This window comes from Meleagris gallopavo, chromosome 10 (assembly GCF_000146605.3).
Source record: "Meleagris gallopavo isolate NT-WF06-2002-E0010 breed Aviagen turkey brand Nicholas breeding stock chromosome 10, Turkey_5.1, whole genome shotgun sequence".
Lineage (NCBI taxonomy): Eukaryota > Metazoa > Chordata > Aves > Galliformes > Phasianidae > Meleagris > Meleagris gallopavo.
The window spans coordinates 4,133,984-4,155,873 of record NC_015020.2 but is presented as its reverse complement, the minus strand read 5'-3'; the positions used below and the strand labels follow the sequence as shown (position 1 = coordinate 4,155,873).

At 37.8% G+C, this 21,890-nt stretch overlaps 1 long non-coding RNA gene across 3 annotated transcripts in view; it reads left to right on the top strand.

Annotated features, from left to right (window-relative positions):
* Positions 1-19,786, top strand: part of LOC104912265 — a 47,987-nt gene extending 28,201 nt beyond the window's left edge. Inside the window, exons 2-4 of one of the 3 annotated variants that reach the window (XR_004160721.1) lie at positions 15,079-15,237; positions 15,569-15,711; positions 17,446-19,784. This is a non-coding gene — a long non-coding RNA (uncharacterized LOC104912265). Of the gene's footprint in view, positions 1-15,078; positions 15,238-15,568 lie in introns of all 3 variants that reach the window. The other 2 variants (XR_004160722.1, XR_004160720.1) reach the window with 2 other exon arrangements.
* Positions 19,787-21,890: the final 2,104 nt, after the last annotated feature.

Below are 21,890 nucleotides of genomic sequence, written 5' to 3'. Positions count from 1 at the left end.
ACTAATTGAGTGATGCCTAGGATGGTTGCACTGCCATTAGATGCCTATTGTTAGATACTTTGAAAAAGAGAATGAATTAGTTAATGACTGTATTCCTGAGTTTACAGCCTTTAATTTTCTTTGGTGACTACATTCAGCTTTTCTGTAGTGTGAAGACCATTAAAAGAAAGTTTGATCAATGTTTATTTTTCCATAAATGCATCTAGTTATGTAGTATAGCATGAACGTGATTGCTCTGTGCAGAAAACCTTGCAAGATTGTGTTGGGAAAAAAAAATTACTCCATGAACAAGAAATCATCTGATCCTTTTCAGCTGAGGGAAGTGTGCATACATCTTATACATAGTTTCAACTGCTGAGTTTGTTAAAGAGCTGTTTGAGGTGAAGATAAAGCACTGGATTTTCTATACTTCATACCCAGAAGGGATATTTTGACATTGTTACTTCTTGTTAGGCTTCACCTCTCCTTTAGTGATATTAGGTACTTCACCTACTTTGTACTCCTTTTCACCCATTTCTCTTTCTTCCTTTTCCCATATGGTTAGATTATCTGATCACAAAGTGGGTTTGGGTGGAGATAAGTAGGACAGTGAGGTGGCCTCTTCTCATGCATGTAAGCTGTGTCAGTGGGTTTAGAGAGAGGCAAAAGCACCAACCCTGGTGACTAAAATGTACCCAGTTCCTAACTTCTCCATATATCGCTGTGAATTTTGTTTGTTGTGTTGAGCACAAAACTGTAGCAATGCTTGTGGGATAACCGTGACTAAAACTACAAGTAATACTTGTTAGTCAAATCTAAATGTCAGAATGGCCCCACAAAAACATGTTTGGGAAATATGGGCCTATCGCTGTAACCAATCTGCCCTTACTGATTCACCTTGTGCTCTTTTTTTCCCCTTCACTTTATGCCCGTTTGGTTCTCACATAATCCTCTTGTAAATATGAACTGACAATTCCTTTTGTTGTTTTTTTTTTTTCTCATCAATCTTAATTTCATGATCTTTTGATTTCAGTTTTCCCTCAGCGTTCCTACTGTTAGTACCATTTACTGGAAGGTAAACAACAGTGGCTGTTTAAATTAATTCATCACTTAAGAATTCATTATGAGAATCAAAGAACATATACTGTTAATTTCTTGGGTTAATTTTGTGCCTCTGACAACTATATGTCACTTTAGGAAATAATAAGCTTTAAATTCTGTAGTTCAAACTTAGTTTTTCCTAATTGTATTTCATTGAGGAGTATATAGGAGAAAGAAAAGTATAAATACAGATTATTTAGGCTGCTTCTTTATTAGTGTGCTGAAGAATTATCTCACAAAGCTTTCTTCAATATCCATTTGCAGTTTTGGCTCTTCATGAGCAGGGGCTCTACTGAACAATGACTTACACTGCGTAGCTCCTACTATGCTATCCCTGTATTTTGCATCGTGATTCTCACTGTACTTGTCTATACTTGTCTATTTGATAGAAAAGTCTCTTCCACCCCCTGAAAAGAGGCTGAACTGGCTCAATCCAAATCCCAGCTCTGCTCTGCAGTGATTATAGGAAGGCAATTGCTGACTCAGGTTCTTGAGCTTTCCCTCCCAGGAGACACACAGGAACTTACAAGAAATATTGTGACCTACACATCAGTTTAGTAAGTTCTGCTGTTTCTCCTCCCCAAATGCAAAATGCCCTTCAATAAGCCATTTATTGCTTCCATTTGAGCAACAATCTCATGTCATTGTACTCGTGAATAGTACCTGGTCCCTGCTCAGCCTTTGGGACCTGTTTGTTGCATTCATTTTTCACTTAAGCAGTGACCTTGCTTGTATTCCCATATTCTTTCAGTTTCTTTTTAAAATCTTTGAACTTTGCTGTATTTGTTGGAGTAATATCATTCTACCATCTCAAATCATGTAAGATGTATCAAGAAATGTAGATGCAGATCAAAACAACTTCCAGCTTGGCGTTTTTATTTTTAGTTATTTTTTCAGCTCAACACAGGATTAGTTGATTGTCTTGAAAAGCCTTCTGCTGAGCAGTAGTAAATGTAGCTTGTGCTTGTGTCTTGTCTGCATATGTTCTCCCCAGTCTGAATTATACTCAAGATGATAATTTTTTGTAGGTTTGGCAGCCTTGGCTGTGTCTGTTTTCATCTGATGAGATTCTAAATGGTGCCGATTCTAGAGGAATGAGGGTGCAGATGACCTGAACTTTGTTTCCCTTTCCACATATCTTTTTATAAATCAAAAGATTAGCTTTTTTTCATGGAAGTGCGTAAGCAGACAGAACTTAATACACTGGAAGAAAACATTCAAGTGCATATTGTTTATAAGTAGGGAATTAAGAAAAGAAATAGAGGGAAAGAATATGAGATGACATCTCTGTATGTCTCTTCTCCTGTTTATCACTGGCCCTTTAGTCTTTCATTAGGTCTTAGTCTGGAAAAGAGCAGAGGAGAAAAGGGTTTAGTTAACTGTGGCAGACAGAACTTGGTGTATGTTATACATATAGTGTCTACACACAAAAAGGAAATAATGTACTTCTCTGCAAAGGAATACTTCTACCATACGAGAAAGTGTGTCTAATTATAGTTAACTTCCTGTGTTATAAGAAATTAAAAAATGAGGGTTTTAAGATTTGCAAGAACTTTCTCTCACAAGATAATCCTATGAACAGGCGGAAGAGTTGAGTTACTCTTTTTTCCTAATCATTTTCAGGACAAAGAATGCATTAGTTACCAATTTCTGACAGAAGGCAGAGCATGACCCCATCTTTTGTGGATGATTGATGTAAATGGCTTTGTGCACTCAGAACAAAACCTGTAATACTTAATCATTCATAAATGTTTTTTTAGTACACATCTAGTTTTAATGAGATGGGATGAAACTGATTTTAACCAATAATAATTTCTGTGCCTTTACTTGAATTGAATAGATACAAGGAGAGCATAAAAAGATAGAGTCTAACTGCTTAGGAGTTTATTGATATCCATTTATTAGAGAAGTTAAATAGCCTTTTTCTTTCTTTAGATTAGTTAATACACCTATGTATATGAGAATTCATATCTTTTCCATTGTAGCTTATTTCTTCTATTAATCTTCTGAATTTTGCCACACAGATACAGGGAGTAGAGCTGTAATGATTAATATAGTTTTTGGTATTTATCTAGGCACAAACTGCGTTTAGATGAAATACTCTTCCTTAGCATTTCAGGAGTAGATACTGCTGACTTTCTGAGAACTACTTTCTGACAATAGTTAAATGCCTTTACATCCGGTTATTCACTTATTTGGGTACATTTTGTCAGAAATTAATAAAACTATAGACAAATACTCAAGTGTATTCTTTTAAGATGCAGTTCTTTTTTTTTGCCACCTTAGAATATTCTAAACCCATAAGATGCACTTAATACAACCGCATGATTGTGGATCTAAAATTAATTTTTATTATTTGTGCTAGCTCCAAAGCAAAGAGAAGACTTCCTTCAGGTGATCTTGCTGTTGAAACTCTTCACATCGCACCACTTTTTGGAGTATAGGCACCAAAACTCAAACTGATGTTTTAACAACCTGTATTGCTCTGTTAGTTCTGGCAATTCAGAGAAGTTGCATGATTCATTTTGTTTTTGATATGCTTCCATTATAATATCCATGCTCACAAGCAAACCTTTATGGTGGAACAGATCCTTTTTCTTAAGAGTCCCTCCTTATTCAAAAGTCTGAATCAAAACTGGCTTGTCGTATTCACTAAGAGATAAATTTGATGTTGCCTGGTCCATCTTCTTATATAGACACATTTTGACACAGTGTATTTGAGTGCTAATAATGACATTAGAAGATGTTGGAAAGAGATCTAATTCGGCATGCAGAAGTGACTTTGCTGTCATCTTCTATTTTCTGCACAATTGACAGTAGATACTTGGGGCTGAATTTTTCTTTCAGGTCAAATTTTCATGGCATGAGGCTGCCTGTTAGAAACAGATAAGACCAAAACCAATACTAAAGTACTTGTTGGAATTGCCAGCAGTGCTGAGAATTTAAAAAGGATCCTGCAGTTTCCTGTTTAGGACATGAAACAACAACATGTATCTTACCAGCAGTGAAATCCAACCAACTACTCCATGTCAGTTCAAAATTTCTAACTATGAAAACTTTGTAAGAGGAGTCTTATTTTTGAAGAATAAAAGTTGTTTCTAACTAATATAGCTCTTTGTCACACTCCTTAGTCTATATATCCTGAAACTTTCATTGTCAGACAACATAAGTCCATGTTTTCATCTCATTTTTAATATTCAAGAGTCTCAGAATATTAAAAAAAAGAAAGTTAAAGTCCTCAAACAATAAAAACTCCAGACCCAAAAATACAGCACCACAAGTAAGTAAAAAAAACAATCCTAGAAAAAAAAAATCAACACTTTCCAGTGATGCTGTAGATATTATAAACACAATTCACAAACTATCCATTTTTGTATTCTCTCTCTCCATTTCAGGAAAAAGAAAACAAACAAACTAAAAAAGCTAAGTAACTTCTAGAGCTCCACTTGTGGATGTTACTGTCAAAATTAGCTCTGCAAAACCTTGCTTGAAAGGCACCTGTGGAGAACAACTTCTAAACATCATATTTCTGTGCAGACATCAAGTGTGGTGCTGCACCATGCTGTTATGATCTGAGACAACCTCATCCAAGCTTATGAGTGCTGAGCAATGTGAGAGCAACTCTGGAAAACTTCCAGCTCCATTCATGACTTAGTCCTTTCTGACCTCTGTGATGCCTTTTGCCTTACCTTTCCCCTAAGTAAGATCAACTTATTCAAGCCATAGCATTAGCTCAGCAGCTGTGAGTTTTCCAATGAAAGCTGTAGTTTATTTTTGTAAATAGGATAAGTGTTGAGGATGGAGGTTTTTTCAAACATTTTTTTCTAATGACTTAAAACTGTATATATTATAATGCCTCAAATACTGTAATACTAAAATCTATTTGGCATTGCATTGACTTTCTGGAAATGGGTGATATGTAAGAAACAGCAAGCAGCAGTTTAGGGTTATAGCAGTAGTTCCTATAGCAGTGCTATCCCTTACAACTCAAGATTTGTAGGTTAGGGCTGCCTCAGCCTGAAAGAACATTTTTACAGGTAATAGTTTTTGATAAATTTTCTTACTCTGACTCTTCTCGGCCTACATAAATCTTTATCACTTAGTTTCTATGTTTCTATAGCGGTCTGTTCCTCAGTTTAATTTTTCAAGGGATGAAGCAACATCACTTTTGATATTACCGGTTTCCCTTTTGACCCTGATGCTTATGTTGGAGAAGAATAGTGAGTAGTGATTTCTCCATCAACGTTTCTGTCACTTGTTGTTGTGTATGTGTCCGTTGCTACTTCCATCACTTTCCCTGAGGCTGAGGCATTGTGATCTATCTCATCATCTTCAGAAAGAATTTATTTCACAGCTTTTTTTTTTTCCCCCCCTGCTTTCTTACCCCTTCTAGCTGAAGTGCAGGGCAAACTTGTGCAGAAGTATTTGAGTGTCAGCATTATATTTTCATAATGGCACATTGTACAGCATTTTGTTCTCTGAGTCCTTTGCTAATAACTTTGATCATTGCTTTTTGAACGCTTCTGAAATTTTGGAACAGTCCTGAAATATTGACAGTGTTATACATAATCCCAAAGTCTCCATCTTGATTGGTGGTGGTTGGCTTACATAACCATTTTCTATGGAAAGTTATTTCTGTGCTTCCATTCCCTATTACCCCGTATTACTTCACATTTGTCTTCTTTTGAATTTAATCTGCTGTTGCATCTAGCACCAAGTCACTTTGTATTATAAATTTATTTTGGAGTGTTTTGTTGCTAAGCTATTTGGGGTTGTAAGAAAAGGAACACTACAAACAATCGTATTCACTTCCATACTTACTTTTTCCAGGCTATGGAAGTTGTGTTTCATACTTTTGAGCACACATTCCTAAAGTCCTACTGGAGATCTCCCTGTAAATTATCGTGCTTCATCCTTGGGAAAAAGTTACAGCAATATCTGTTTTGTCACTTCTGCCTCATGTGTACTAAAACATCTGCATTAAAAAAAATTGTTTGCAAAATTAGAAGAATGTGGGGAAAGTATGTGTTCAAATTGTGCTGTGTGTCAGGTGTAAATTACATTCTGCAAGGTAAGGACATAACCCTGCAGAAAGGATAAGTTCCTGCTGCTGGAAGGCATGGTAGTAACAGGATTTGTAGTCTGGCAATATGGCAGAAAGTCTCCTAGCTGAAGGATATGGTTTAATCAGATGTTAGAGATTAATTTTACAGCTTGATCTCATGAGACCAACAATCTGCAAAGTGACCAGTCACACACTGGAGCAGATGCTGTTGGCAGGAATTCAGCCTCTATTTCTAGGAATTCATTGTCTGAAGCTAGATCTTTGTTCTCTGGAAAAATAGGATAGGAAAATTCTAATTAGTGTAATTAATCACCCTAATTAATTCAAATTGTTTAATATAAATTCCAATTCTTTGCTTGAAATTGTGGTGAAAATGTTCAAGGAGGTAATTTGAAAAGTTTGGAGTGATGAGTGGAAGATTGGCTAGTAAAGAGGGAAGACATTCTTTTCTAACTAGTAAATGTGTTGGGGAGAAAACTGCAGTTTTGTCACAGTGTGGGAAGACTGGGAATGTTCAAGAGCTGAAACAGGTTTTTTCCTCATTTGTTCTTTCCCTGTTTGTGAAGGTAATGTTGGGAAGACTTTGAAAAACACTGAAAAGTTTTGAGATTTTAATAAAAAAAAATCCAGGAAATTAAAGTTTTCATCTTGACAGTTTCAAGATGAAATGTTCTAACTTTCATATCAAAACTCATTTTTCAACTTGAAACAGCTTTTTTTAAGCAACAGAAAACAGTCTTTAGTGCAGAGATGGTTGATCTTAATCCTGGGTCTGATGTCCTGGTGGATTACTCGTGCAGGGGATGGAGCTCAGCTATTGGCAAGGATACATGTGCTACGTGAAGAAATATGGCTTCTGATTTTGGCTTGTAATGAAGTATTTTTCTGTAGTGGCAATAGCAAGGGGTTGACAGGAAAAAATAATACAGTTAGTATCAGAAGCAGCCATCCTGGAAATTACAGACCACAAACGTCACATCCCTCTCAGCAGGAGGGGTGGGGGGACTTGTGCCTCACTCTGTGTTCATTAGCAGAGCTCAGCCCCACCTCAGACTGAACGTCTGCTGATGGTTCTCAATCTGGAGATGTGAGCCTGACTGTAATATGCACCAATTTTTATCTGTCTCTAAGTAAAGGTCCTTTGAGCTCTTTACCTCTAAATGCCATTTTTTTTGTATTAAATTGTGAAATGCTGAGATTGTATATTGTAGAGAATGTAGATCTGGATATACAAGAGCGACATAGCATGTGAATGTCTATTAAAATAGAAAATGTTCTCATAGAAAATACATTTTCCAGCTACAGGGTAAATATTTGTTATGGGAGCAGTGAGGTAGTTTTTACTAGGCCGGTATTCTGAGCTGGTAAATGATAATCACCCACTCAAATGGCACCAATAGATCAAAGATCGAAATAGCTAATGCCATGCTGGAATATCATTTTACAGCCCTATAAATTTCAAATGTATTATTAGGGCAGAAAGCATAAACAGATTGAATATTTTTCATTCCATGGTAAAGAACAGACATAGTTGGAAAATAGTTTTCTCATAAACATGGAATGTGTGACCAGGATACTCCCAGAATAGTTAAAATGAAGTGCAGCAGGTATGGCAAAGATGAGGTAATAAATTGAGAACGCATTTTTAGTATATTTTTGTATGCAATAAAACTTTATTTTTTTTGCAAACATATATTTACAGTGTTTTTTCTTTTTTTCTATCACCTTGCTTGTAATACAAGTGTAGATCAAGCAATAAAACAGCCAGTGATCAGAATTGCAGTAAAAAGAAAGTACTCATAACTTTATAAGACTGTGGTGAGCAGAGGGTTACTCATCCCTATTTGGCCTTTGATCAAGCCAAGAAAAGATTCAAGCAGTGCAGGCATGGGGATGAGCCTGTTCCATAGCCTGGTTTCTTGGGATGGTGAAGAGCTGACTGTTACTTGGTTTGGATCTAAGTGGTTTGTGGGAGCTAGTGTTCCTTCGATCTGATGTCCTGTGCTGAGCATGCTCCTTGTTCAGGCCCAAGTTCAGCTTTGTTCCTGAGCTGCTCCTGAGCAGCTGTCACTGCTCAGGAGCAGTGCAGCCTCTGCTCCTTCCTGGGCTGCCTCTGGCTGACCAGTGGCTGCATGCAGTAGTGAGAAATGTGCCAGAGCTCTGCAGTGATGACTTGCTCACCGCTGTATTTAGACAAAATTAATCTTCTGGCTTCTGTGCTTGTCCCTTGTTCTGATACCAGGTTTTTGGGGGAGTTCCCCAGCAATGAAATTGAGGTGTGTGTTTGTGGGCCTGGCTACTTCAGAATGCTTTTGTAGGGAAAGCAGAATTAACCAGGATAATGCTTTTGATCCACAGATGTTTTATTACCTTTTAAGACAGTAATAAAGGAAGCTCTTCTTGAGCAGAAAAGCCAGATGTTGTTGCATGCCTCAGGTGAGAGAAATAACAGTCATGATGCATCTGTGTGGGGCAGTGCCCGCATTCAGTCCTTACCTTTTCTCTACATGAAAGTTCACATTTGGGGAGCAATGAAACTTTTCTCTCTTCTTTCCTATTTTAGCCCTTAAAGCAGCCATTCCTTTTTGAAGGTTACCTTCTGTATTATTCAAATTTTAAGTCAGCAAGGGAGCCAAAGCCTGTTCCCGTTTCCTGTGCTGGCAGAGCTGTGTTTGTGGGTTTGGTAACTGGCGGATCATTTTCTAAACACAGAAATGTTGGTATCTGCTTGCTCTTATTCTCTGCCTTCTCTGCAGATAAGCTAACGAATCTTCTTAGGGTATGTGAAGAGTGAATCCAGATGAGTTAAACAGTTTTAATTTCTGATTACATTTAGTAAATAGTGGCCGATTGGGTTAGCTGCTGCCCTTCTCTGGGCAATGAACTACAGCTCACTTCCTGTAGGAGTAGGGGGCTGTGAATATGTCCCTTATTCTTTATTGTCTCCATATTTCCATCTTACAGGCTCCTTGCTCCTGGGTGGGAAATGCTGGATGCGTGTAGGGGTGTGTTGGGAAGCTGTGATGGCTGTGCTGCTCAGACCTTCCTCTGTAACCTAAATGAGTTTCTGTGGGGACTTACTGATGGTCTTTGTGCTTCAAGAGCTAGGTGTCTGTTCTGAGGATGCCCTAAAATTTGTCTATAGTAAGACAATTCTTTTGATATTTTGTTTTTTACAAGACTATTATGACTTTGACTTTTTCTCATGAGTCATGAGATGGCAATTGGTAAGCCACTAATATTGCTGCCCACAAGGGTTTGTAATTTTAGAAGTAATCACTTTGTGGCTGATGTAAATTTTGTAATGAGAAATACTAGATTTATGACTGCAGGATTTCTCACAGACTGTTTTATTGCTTAGAGGAATTGCTTTCTCTGTTGGGAAAATCCATCATTAGATGTCTGCCTCAAATGTTTTGTGGAGCATTTATGCTTGGAGAATGCTAATGCAATCATTGAAACAATAATGATGATTTGAGATAGCGTAATTGTTCCCTTTTTCTTTACTCCAGACACTAAATGAGCTGCCAGTCAAGTTACACACAAATTTGTGAGAGGACTTTGCAGCCAAAACGTGAACAATTGCAAAGTCTGGTCTTTGGGTTCTTGGCCCACCTGATAGATTCATTTCATATTGCTGAAAAAGACACCTGGTTTTTGCACATAGTAGCTGAGAAGAGCTGCTTGTAGTACAAGATCTACTGCCCCTGCCACAGTGATGGTAACGATCAATTCTGAAGAGAATTTTTATTGCTGCCTTTTTATGTGGAACCTGTCTAGGTATTTTGAGCACACTTGTGAGGTCAACCTTCTTAAGCAAGATGTAGGAGGGAGAAAATCCTAATGAGGCTTAGGCCTTGCAAAAATGTGAATTTCTCAGACCTCTGGAGATGAAATATTTCTTGGCATTGGGCTGCATGTGAAAATTTTGGGGTCTATCCAACTTTCATGAGGAAAATTTTAGCATCTCCAGAGCTGGTTGATGAGTGTTCTGAGGTTTAAGGTTACAGTTTGAAATATGAAATATGGGTACCTAGTGCCTGAATTGGTTGGATGTGTGGCTGTTGTGTTTTATGGGCATGTAATCTTCAGTAGTTTTGCAGCAAGCTTCTGCTGCATGATGCTCGCCATGGGCACTGGTCAGGGATGCTGGATGTCCTTGCACTGGCTCTTAGCAGGGGGCACATTAGCTTGGCTGAACAGAACTTGGTTTACTCAGCTGTTTCCATTTCTCCCCTATAAGAATGAACTAGCTTGTTGGACTGGGAGCACTAGGCAACAACTATGACTACACTACTTTTACTGCAGCTAAAAAAAGATGATGTTATGTATGGTTTTATTTTCTTATTCTCTTCTTCACTGAGAGGAGAGTATACGTATGGTTTTGTGTTTAAGTGAAGATAACTTAAGCATTCTATTATTTAATATAAATTTTTCAGTTCTATGCCAATAGCACATCTCAGCAGAGAAAACTGCTGCAGTCAGCAAGGTCTTTCCTTCGTAGGTCTGTCTATAAAAAGAAACATAATGAGAGAGTGCTCTTAGAAACATCATGCTTTGAAGCACCAGCATATAACCTCTGGTGCTGGAATTTCTCAAAGATGTTTTTCCTGCAGTGGTGATGCTTCATGGAGCACTGACCCTACGGTAGAGAGGGGGAGGTAAGAGCCCTCACCTGTGCCAACACCTGCCTAGTCTATTTGTGTCCTGCCTCATCTAGTTTTGGCTCAGTGCTTGCTGTGAAGTACTGGGCTGAAATACTTGTTAGTTCTCTGTTCCCATGAAGCTGAATTGTTGTGTAGATTAACATTTCATTTTCTCTTTTGTGTGTGCAACAGGTATATTCTGAGTGAAAACACGTATTACTGCAGAACTGCCTGAAATGTACAGGAGTTTTGAATCTTGCTCTGATTTGGCATATTCTTACCTTTTATTGTAATACACTTCTGTGCTGCTGATCTTATTCCTTATTGAAACAGCCCATTTCTGCATGATTCAAGTTCATTTCTTGAAACTGGTTTCAATAACTTTCATTTACTTAAACTATTAAAATAGTTTAAAATATGGAGAACAGTACTACTCGCTTCCTATTCAAATTGCTGCTCTAGCCATTGAAATAAGGTTGAAATAAAGTGTCTTGGGTTCTGCTTGACCTGATTCAATGTAACTGTTAAAATGTAGAATTACAGAAAGATAAAGTCAGATGCATTCCCTATTTGGCTCAAACTATTGAAATGGGAATGGTATGAGTTTGCACAGCTATTAATATGTTATTAATCCTGGATACATTATGTAGTACTTTTAAGCCTTATCTGAAGGACTGGATATTCTTTTGTAATGTGTTCTTTTGCTTTTCTATACTCTGACATTTTGTAGATGAGCCATTGCTCAATATGTAAAGTCTAAATGGCTCCTCTTATTCAATCAAGTGCTATGTCATTGAACATGTTACAAAGAGACTATATGCTCTGCACATTAAGTTTTGAGTCTGGTGCTTATTGCAAAATTAAGACTTTTGAGATGCTAAATATGTGCTATATCTTGCAAGCTAAAAATGGCAGACTCCTGACAGTTTTGGGTTGTTGAGACTACAAATAACTCCCTTATGTCCATCCTTCTCTCTTTTGTCCACGGCTTCCATGTTAGGCCCCAGTTCTTTGTAATGTTCAGTATCCCTGTAGCTCCAATAGGCTAGAAAGCAGTAATGCCATCCCATTCCTGGTTTTCTGAATCAGGCTTCTGTTATTTTGACTGCTTGTAAAATATCCCTGGAGAAATAGTAGCTTTTAACACAGCGATGGCTTATTTTGTCTCTTCAATTCAAGTTAGCTATAGAAGCCTTCTTCACTGATTAAGTTACTAACTCTATAAGACCTTCATGTTGCTTAATATCACTTCCACTTTTCTTTTTCTGTAGGTAGGTTTTCAGGTATGCAAATAGCAGATCCTAAATCATCTACATGAACGATAATTTCTGTGACAGGCAGCATTCATCAGTGAGACTGAATGCTTTCAATTTAAAGCAGAAGCAGTATCAAACCTCGTCTAATCTAAACGGTATGTTAAAAAACATAGAGCTCTTGTCTACAAGTGAAAATTCAGAGGACCCCTATGGTGTTGCATAGGTGCACTCTCCCAGAGTCAAGGATCAGAAAGGTTCCCTTGATTCACAGGTCTTATGAAGGTGTGGAAGCTACTGCTGAACTTCAGCCTTGTATTTCCTCTTGGCAGCAGCTGCTCGCCTGCAGGTTCTGGAGCACAGGCTTGGACAGGAGGAAGGTTTGCAATGGTTTGGGAGAGCCGTTGGAACGGTCTGCTATGGGATGGTGCTTTTAAGGTAAAAGCTGCGTTGGTTAAGACTGTTAAGTGCCAAACTCAAAGGCACTTTTCTCTCTATTCTCTTTCCTCAGGGCAGATGGCACGTGAGCACGCATGGTTATGGCACAGCATGGGCACTGTGAAATTACAGGATGTCAGACTAAGCACATGCTGCTGCTGCTTAGGAAATGTGAGCTGCCCTGCAGTTACTCTTGCTTGTTTCTTAGAAGGATTCCAGGATTGGCTTGACTGTGTGGCCCAGTGTCATGTCACGTAGGGATGCCTGAGTTAGCTCAAGAAGACTTTGCCTTACTGTTGAAAACTGTCTTTTTAGTTTAATATTATGCTTATACCAACGTATGATGCTTCTCATCACACAAAATGCTTCCAGAAAACCTACAATGAGACAAGTTTTGAAACACTAGCTCCTGTACAGTAGCCAGAAACATGCCTACTGCATGCCCCCAAAGCAAATGTCACATGAAAGCTAGGAAAGCAGCAGTCCCCCATCCCTGAGGCTTATGGCATTTGCACAGAGAGGGTATATCAAATGCATCCCTGAGTATTCTGATCCCTGTTGTACCCTCCTGGCACTGCTTTCTGTGAGGGGCTGCCAGGTGTGCAGTGTGTGAAGGAGAGAAAAGCAAGTAACTGCGATACTTTTCTCGCTTCTGTCGCTTGATGCCAAATAATGACCATTATGAATAGTGAGTACTGAGTATTAAAAACCTGGGTAGGTAGCTGCAGCATATCCTTGCCTCCATGCAAGCACATAGTTCAAGATTTTTTTCTTAATTTCTCCTGATAGTAGTCAAGAAAATTGCAGTGAAACCAAAGAATTTGTCTTATCTGCTTTTATGAATATTGACACCTTCCCCCCCTTTCCCCTCATAATTATTTTTAATTTATTCTTTTCCTGAGTTCAAGATTTGTGTCAACAAACTGCTGGTGGAAACTTTATGGTCTAGTAAAAGTGAGGTAATTAGAAACAAGAATCCCCACTCCTGCTTTTCTGCATCCAGTTCAGCAAAACACTGGCAGCAGAGGCAATGTCCTTCACCCAACCTGGTGTTCAGTTTGCCATTCATCAAGATTAGGAATAATCAGGGAGCTCACTTATAGATGGAGGAAGGTATTGATTGTCATTAAGGTGTTGGATTGTATTTGAAGAAAGATGTGGATGCTAGGACTCCAATTCTCATTCTCTTAAAAATGCTTAAATTTGAAAAGTATACAAATTAAATTAGATTGTTCTCCCTTCCTCCCAACCCCCCCAAAAAACCAACACTAAAATCCCCCAAAAACCTACCCCACAAAAAACAACAAAAAACCCACCCAACTAAACAATGTAAGAAGCAGACAAAGCCCAAACTCAAAAAACTCAAACAAAAAACCTTTATTAAACACAATTGTCACTTCAATTTTTTTTGGGGGGGGAGGGTATGCTATGAATAAAATTGCCTGCATATCTACCTATATGGACTTTGCTGGACAAACATGGCAAGTGGGTTGCTGCTTTTCCAACAACTTTTTGTGGCTTCTGCAAGCCAATAAAGAATAGTTACATAAGTCACATCTCAGTTTGTATACTGACATGAAAGAGTAAAAGTGCTACAACATAAAATGTATCAGGAACCTGGTTGAAAATTAAAAACAAACAAAAAAGCCTCAATTTACAGAAAATGAGTGATTCAAATGACTAATAGTATTAAATCATTTCTTACAAGAAGATCTCAACATTTCTTTGGAAAGCGTTAATACCTCAACTATCAGAGCACTCTTTATGAACTTATTCTGCTTTCTATCTCCTTGCATAGAGAAGATTTTAGCCATGAGAGGACTGCAGAGCAAGCTTGGGGAATGCAGATTGTGCCTCTACGCCTAAGCCAGGCCACCCTTCTCTCTTTTGAAACAGTGTGTAACTGTTGGTTAAAATGTTTTTGGTAATACTCACAACTTAAATATATAAATATTTTGCTATCAACCACTTTGTCAGTCTTCATTCAGACAATGTAGACTGTTTGCTTTGTTCATTGCTGCCTAGCAGGAGAGCAGGTGATGTGGAGACGGGGGGGGATGGGGGGTTGAAGAGGTGAAGTGAATTCTCAGATTTTGCCTGAAGAAGTTGTGTTTCTTGACACACAGGTGACAACCATTTCTGTCCTTTTACTGTCTGCCTCCATCTCCTCTCTCACACTCTCCACTAGCCTTATGAAAGAAGGGGCCTTCAGCATTGCAGCCATGTTTCACAAAGGCAGCAGTTGCAGTGATCAGATGCTGACTCTGTTTAAAGGCTAAACTGTGCATATTTATCCTCAGATGAAAAGCATCATTAGATTATGCCCTATGTTCATATGAAGTCGACAGTAACATGTGCAATGAGCCTGTCCTCTCTTTTATGACATTACAGAATCGAGTATTTTACTTGTAAATAGGGCAAGATATGAGGCAGAGTGCATACTTCCTTGAGCTGGGAGACATGCACCATAAATCAGGATATGTATGCGTAATTACAAGATATCAGAACAAGTCCCAGGGGTATTTTTAGCACTGTAAAATGTTAGATAGACCTGCTTTCCTGCAGAACATTGTCCTTTTTGTTTCTCCACTCCTAGGTACCAGACAGTTTTGTTGGTTGGATTACTTGAGATGGAAGCAGTGTGATAAATTACAACTGCAGGAGTATACTGTGTTTAACTGCACAATCAGAGTTTAAAACTTCAGATTAAACTGTACAAAGCCTCTGAACTAATTGTCAGAAAATATCGTCAGGGGTGAGTACTTTCCTAGCAAACTGTTGGATATGAAATCAAAGGCTTGTTTTTTTCTACTGATGTGGAATATTTTGGGTGGGTAGTTGGACCTGTGTGAATGAGTGGCTTTGGGAAACAAGAAAGAACACAGTTGTTACCAGAATTGAATATCTGTATTTATAAGAAGTGTAAATGAAGCGTTGGGAAGGATTTGACAGGAGTGAGGAAGGACCTGTTTTGAGTTTAAATACTCCTTTACGTTCTTTTCCTAATGTGTGCGTGAATATGAATTTGATTGTAATTATACCTCTTATGTTCTTAAGGCTATTTTCACCCTTTTCTCTGTTCCCAGGACAGCCTTGGCATCACTGAAATCACTGAATTTTGGAGATGCTGTTACTCTCCATGCACCTTGTCCTTGTGACAATACTCATTGTTAGCTGTGTCTACTGGGCTGCCACAGTTCGGGATCAGCTTGATGAAAGCCATCAGCAGGTCTACAAAGTGCCACAGATTGTTTGACACAGAATTCTGTCTTGGGCATGGTTCTTATGTTGATGCAATTGTAAAGCAATGAAAAGCGGACTAAAAGGAGGGATGGAGGGATGGATAGCAAGGTCCCATTTGTTCTGTCTACCTGGGCTGCTTTAGCTGTGTTGGCAGACTGAAAATAAACCACCATTAATAAGAAAAAGGATGTGACCTCAGCTGTAGGAAGAGCTGTGCCCTATTCATGTAAAGGAATTTTCTGTATAACTCATGCACAAGTTTTCTCCATTACAGCAGGGCTCACGCTTAGGCATGTTGTCAGAGCATTTACATTATCTTTTTTCCTAAGAGCAAACTTTAAAACTGCAGTTCAGTCAACATCAAAGCTTATATCAAAACAGAAGGGAGGATTTTTTCCTACATTACTTGGTGTTGAATCTCTAATAAAAACCAAACCAAAAAGCAAACAACTCACAAAGCAAAAATAAACAACAAAACAAAAACCAAAAATCATAAAAAAAAATACAACAACAACAAAAAACAAAAACAAAAAAAGCAATCAAACAATCCCAAACCAAAACAAAGGAGCTGGGGCAAGTATGAGAATAGGAATGGCCAATAGGAAGCTCCAATTTCATTCACTTCACAGAAGAGGGTCTATACACAATGCTAGCTTGCTCTTACTGTGAAATACTCCACTGCTGCTACAACACCTGTAAGCTTTTGAGTGAGATTCTAACTATGAATTACTTATCATTCCTTTTTTTGTTTGTTTGTTTTTGTTTTTGTCATCTTCTATTTAGGAGATACAAACACAAGTGTCTTTTAATGTGCTTCTAAAGTTCAAAAGGAATGACCTCTGTGCAGATTTAATTATCTGAAAGTCTCTTACTGTGCTATACTTCTAATGTTTGTGGAGCAACTAGCTGTCATTTAGCTTGATTTAACCAACTTACTGATAATGAGCCACAGGCAGGCTTTAGGCATCACACAACTATTTTCCTCTTTTCATCGTTTACTGCAAGTGAAAATATAATAGGATTTCCCCAAATATTCTGACAGTATATACCTATTTTAATCAATTCGAATTTTAATGATTTCATTCATTCTCGCTGTCCTTGATTGTCCTCCAATCAATTGTTAGATTATAGTTTGACAACTTTGATGTCTGAAAATTTCTGCATGTTGCTTAAATGGTGTGGCTGGCTCCAGTAGGTCTGTGGGTGTTTATCATTAGTAGGTATTTTTAAAGTTAATCATTAATCTACTACATTGTCATTTTAGGAATGATTTTTTTTTTTCTGGCTTTGTAAGCCATTTGTAACAGACTCCCAGATGTTCTGAGATAAAAGATGCTGCACAGACCAATGGGAATATTACCAGTGTGTTTCCAAAACAGACTTTGTCCACTGCTTAAAAATAAATGCAAAGAAAATTCCTTGCAAAGGTATTAAACATTTAACAGCCTTAAAAATGGTTATTTAAATAACTGAGGGGCTCATTTCCTTAATCAAGAAGGCTTTTAGATTAATTTTTGCAAGATTTTAATTATTCTGTTGTATGTAATGGTAATATTCCTCTTCAGATATTCACACATGCTGATTTCAACATCAGAACTATAAATGTCAACTTTACAAAGCATTCAGCAAGCTTTCTGATAAATCTAATACTTGTACTTTTGTTTTCGGTTGAATTATTATTTGACCCGTATCTGCCTACTGGCTTTCTATTCCCATCTAGATATACTAGTGAGTTACGTCATACTGAGCCCTACTGGTTTTGAGAGGGGGATATGGCGTTCAGCAGCAGCCCATGGCTCCTGGACTTCTCATAGTGTGATGGACTTCCAGAGTTCCCGGTATTCACACCCTGTGCATCTCAGAGGTATCTTATCTGTGAGCAGATGATGCTGAAATGCGTGTGTTACTGCATATACTGGGATCAGTTCTCGGGAGCTGACATCTCTCAGTCTCACAGTGTAGAAGTACTGGATCTGTGACTTCTGAATCTGTCTACTGCTTTTTCATGTGCAGTTTAAGTATATGCTTAGAGTAATAAAAGGTATGTACTGAAGGAAGATGATGTTTTTTTCAGATTTATAGTACTGTTGCTTATTTCAAAGTATGCAATTTAGACTTGTTCTTATTAGGGAAAATGTAGCAGTGAGAAAGTTTATGTTAGTTCCTGAACTAGATGCTGAAAATAAGGGCGAGGCTTTTAAAGTTATAATGTGTGTTTTGCAACAACTGGTGTTTTCTCTTTTGAGGGGATTAATGAAATGCTTTAGAGCTGCTTTCTGTGATGGCCTGCAGCACATTATTGAGGGTTCATTATCTTGTCAAAGCCTGTAAAATATGGACCCTACAGGAGTGATGATGAGGTGCACAGTAAGTTGATAAGGAGTCAGTCCCCCTGCATGGAGCCAGGAGGAAAAATGCTACAATAGATACAAATGGAAAGGAAAGTACAAGACCCTGTGAGAATCTACCAGCAGTACTGGTTCTAAATTTGTTTTGGACAAATTGGATTTGTTGCTTTTCAGTTTTCTTTCTGTAAACTCTCCTGTGACTTTATTGTCAGCTGAAATGCTTATTGACTGAGAAGTGCTTGCATTTTAGTGATGGATATGGTGATCCTGGTAAACACTTTGGGGCAATATTGTGATGCAATATGCTGTGTAAGTGTTTATGTCACATAATGGAATGGGCAGACACTTATTTAAATAAAAATTAGAGTAGAAATCTCATTGTTTCAGCAGCCATTAGTTTCACTAAAGCTAATATAAAGATAAGAGTTAAATGATCTGTGGATGTATACAAATGTATTAAAGTAGAAAAATAACGCCAAATTCAATGTCATTATTACTGGGAGAAGTGCCAGCATTCTTGTTATTTTTAATGACTTCCAAACTGTGTCCTTAGAGATTGATGAGGTAAGCGATTTCAGATGGGAAACTTGATATCCTCAGTGCTGAAAGGTGTTGAGCACTCTCACTTATTAGGGAGCATGGCCAAGCCTGGGATGCTCTGTGAGACAGTAGACAAGAACCATAGGTTAAAGGCAGCTGTGGCCATTCTTTTTAGTAGGAGAAAGGAGAAATACTTGCACTGCAGGAAATCTGCAGAGTCCAGCTCGTGTGATGATGAAATGACTGCTTTGGAAGTTAAAACTACTGGAAAGATGACCTTGTGATAACAGACCAACTCACAAGTTTGGCAGATTTAAAGCAAACACAAAGCAAAAACTATATATATGTTTTTAATGCAATAGATTAGAAGGTGGAGATCACTATAAGAGATTGCAAAGAGATAAATTCATGAAAGGTTGGCTAACTGACGGCTGACATACAGCCCTCAGCTCAGAAGACTCATAAATCACTGGTTGTTCAAATTTGAAATAAACCAGAAGTAAGTGTCTACTATGCATCTCTTCTGGTTCCTTGGTCTCTGTTACTGACCACTACAGAGACCGGTTGCTCAGTTGTCCTCCCTATGGAACAACTGCTGTATGGCTGACTCTAAATCCAAAGATTATTTGCAGAGTCTATCTTAGAGCTGAGAAGTTATTATCTTGTCATGTATATTTCAGCTGGCTACATTGCACTTACCACTAACGTTGATCTCTGGCATCCTGGCTGTGACTTCTCTAGCCAAGGTGATGGACTGGGCTGTGGGTGCAAGGAGGAGCACCTTCGCTAAGTGAATGCTGTCAGAGCTTTGGGAAGGGCTGGGAAGCCCTGCAAGACCTTTCTTTTGTTTACCTGAAAACAAGGTTGTAGAGAGAGAGGATGGGAGGGATATGAGTTGCTGGGAGCACACAAAACATCTGTGTATTTTAATTTCTGTTCTATGGTGGAAAAACTTCCTGACTTGCTTTTTTGGGATGTGGATTTGAAAGTCTACTTTAAAATGGGACAGAAGAACACGTACAACGAGACAACTGTCAGTGAGGAACAAAATACTATTGCTCTGCAGTCTCAGGAGTAGTTTCTGCAGCAGGACATGTGCAAGGAGAGCTGTAGCTACTGGAAGTATAGGTGAGCAGTCTACTATGTAAATTTTCACTAACCTCAAGTGTAAGTTACTTTAGATACAGTAATATCCATAATTAAAATGCTCCCTTGAAGTAAATAATTAAATGAGGATTACAATTATTAGTCACAAAGTGACACAGGTGACGAGCTTTCCTAAAGTAGGACAATTAAACTGTAAATTAAAATTAAATTTCTCTATGAAATTAGATTATTATGCAAGGTAATTATTTAAGAGTAACAGGTTAGGTCCGTATATTGCAAAAATAAAATCCTTTCAGAGATCTCCAGGTTTTTAAAAGTATTTCCCAATGGGAACAAAAGACCAAATTAAAACTTCATGATTCTTGAACAGAAATGATATTTCATGGATGCAATTTTGTTTAAGTAAAGTTTTCCTTACCAATATCTTCTATATTATTTTTTTATTATTATTTTTATCCTAGCAGGGATACTGTTCTCTGTGGGAATGTTTGCTGCTGGAGAGATGCTCCTGTGCCTGGGCAGATTTCATGTTCAGTGTCAGCAGGAGAAAGCACCATCTTTGAGGCTTCTCTCTTGCTGCATGAACAATGAACCATTCTTCTTATTGGCACCTTTGTACATGCTCAAGAATTATCTAGTACATGAATTGCTTAATGCATTATTTAAGATATTTTGCCTTCAATGTTTTTGTTCAAATTGTTCTTGTGAGAATTAAATGACAAAATTTTCTTATCCTGTTCTAAAATAATAGATTTCTTTGTCCAGGCAAGAAGTGACCATAGATCTCGGCAGTCCCTAGATCAAGGGATTATGAGCTGTTCCAAATATTCTGTAGGTAATAAAGGAATATATAGAATAATTTCTTAAATCAACTTTCTGGAGCTCTGTGGCAGAATTAGGATGTCTGAACAATCCTAATCCTAGTGGTAACTTCAGGACTGTTTCTGGAGTTAGAGAAGTCTGGTTTTGTGTCCAAGGTAACAAGGCAGTATCTTATGGGGTGCAGATAGGGTTAACTGCATGATAATGTCAAGATTTAGCAAATCCTTACTTGGATTAGTAGTCCTTCCTCAATTATGTAGTCTGACTTATTTCATTGAGTTATTTTTGTGAGAGAGAGCATTCAGAATATGTAAAGGAACTTAGGTGCTTGGCACACAACTGGTCAGTGGCCCATAAGCTTGCTGCTGTGGCCATTACAAAGATGGGCTGGACTGGGCGGTGGCTTCTTGGGGAAGATGGGCTGCTTGCTGCCCCACTGGCCTTGCTGGTCTAGAGCTATTTTAGATATTTCTCAGCATATGCAACATTTTGTTTTATTAAAGTAAACAATCAGAAATTATACATTATTTTTAATTTTTTTAAAATTATTAATTAAAAACAATGAATTAATAATAAATCAGTGTTCTTTGATAACCTGACATAATGAACTGCATGAACCTGCTGAATCAGTATCAAAGCATCAGAAATTGTTTTTCTTATTTTACTAAATTCTTCTATGATGTATTTTTTAATTTCTACTTCTAGTAATACTTTCTATCCACTTCATTAATAAGACAAACAAGAATCAAATTTTGAGAGCTTTTTTACTCCCAGTTCAGAGAAAAAGAGAAGTTTTTTTCCATCTTTGAATATTCAGTCCTGGAATAATTTAAATCACTTTTTAGATACTGTACTCCATTCAGTAAAATATTTAGTGCTATTATGGTAGTGTAAACCATTAGACTGCAATTAGAGAAACACAGAACAGAGACTGATAGTTCTGCTGGAACACAACAGAGATGCACGATTGCCCTATTAAGATCGGAAGTCTTTAAGCACAGAGATTATTAAAAAAAATTAATCACTGTTACAGTCAGATTTTCTTAGATTGTAGTAAAAATACCTTATTTATGAATAGAACTACCACTTTGTCAACCACTTAAGAACTAAAAAAAAAAATCTTAATAAGAATCCTTTGGGTTATGCTTATATTGCCTTCTTGCAGCTGCAGCTGGGAATTCAGAACTTCATCTGTACTTTCCAGAAGGTCTCACTCAGGTGGGTTGTACTGACGAGTGTTCTCAGGAACTACACAGGGCTTTGTCACAGATATTCATGAGAATAGAGATTTAAAGGACCTCAATAATTTTCAGTTATATTGTTGTCTAAATATACTCTTATCCAGGTG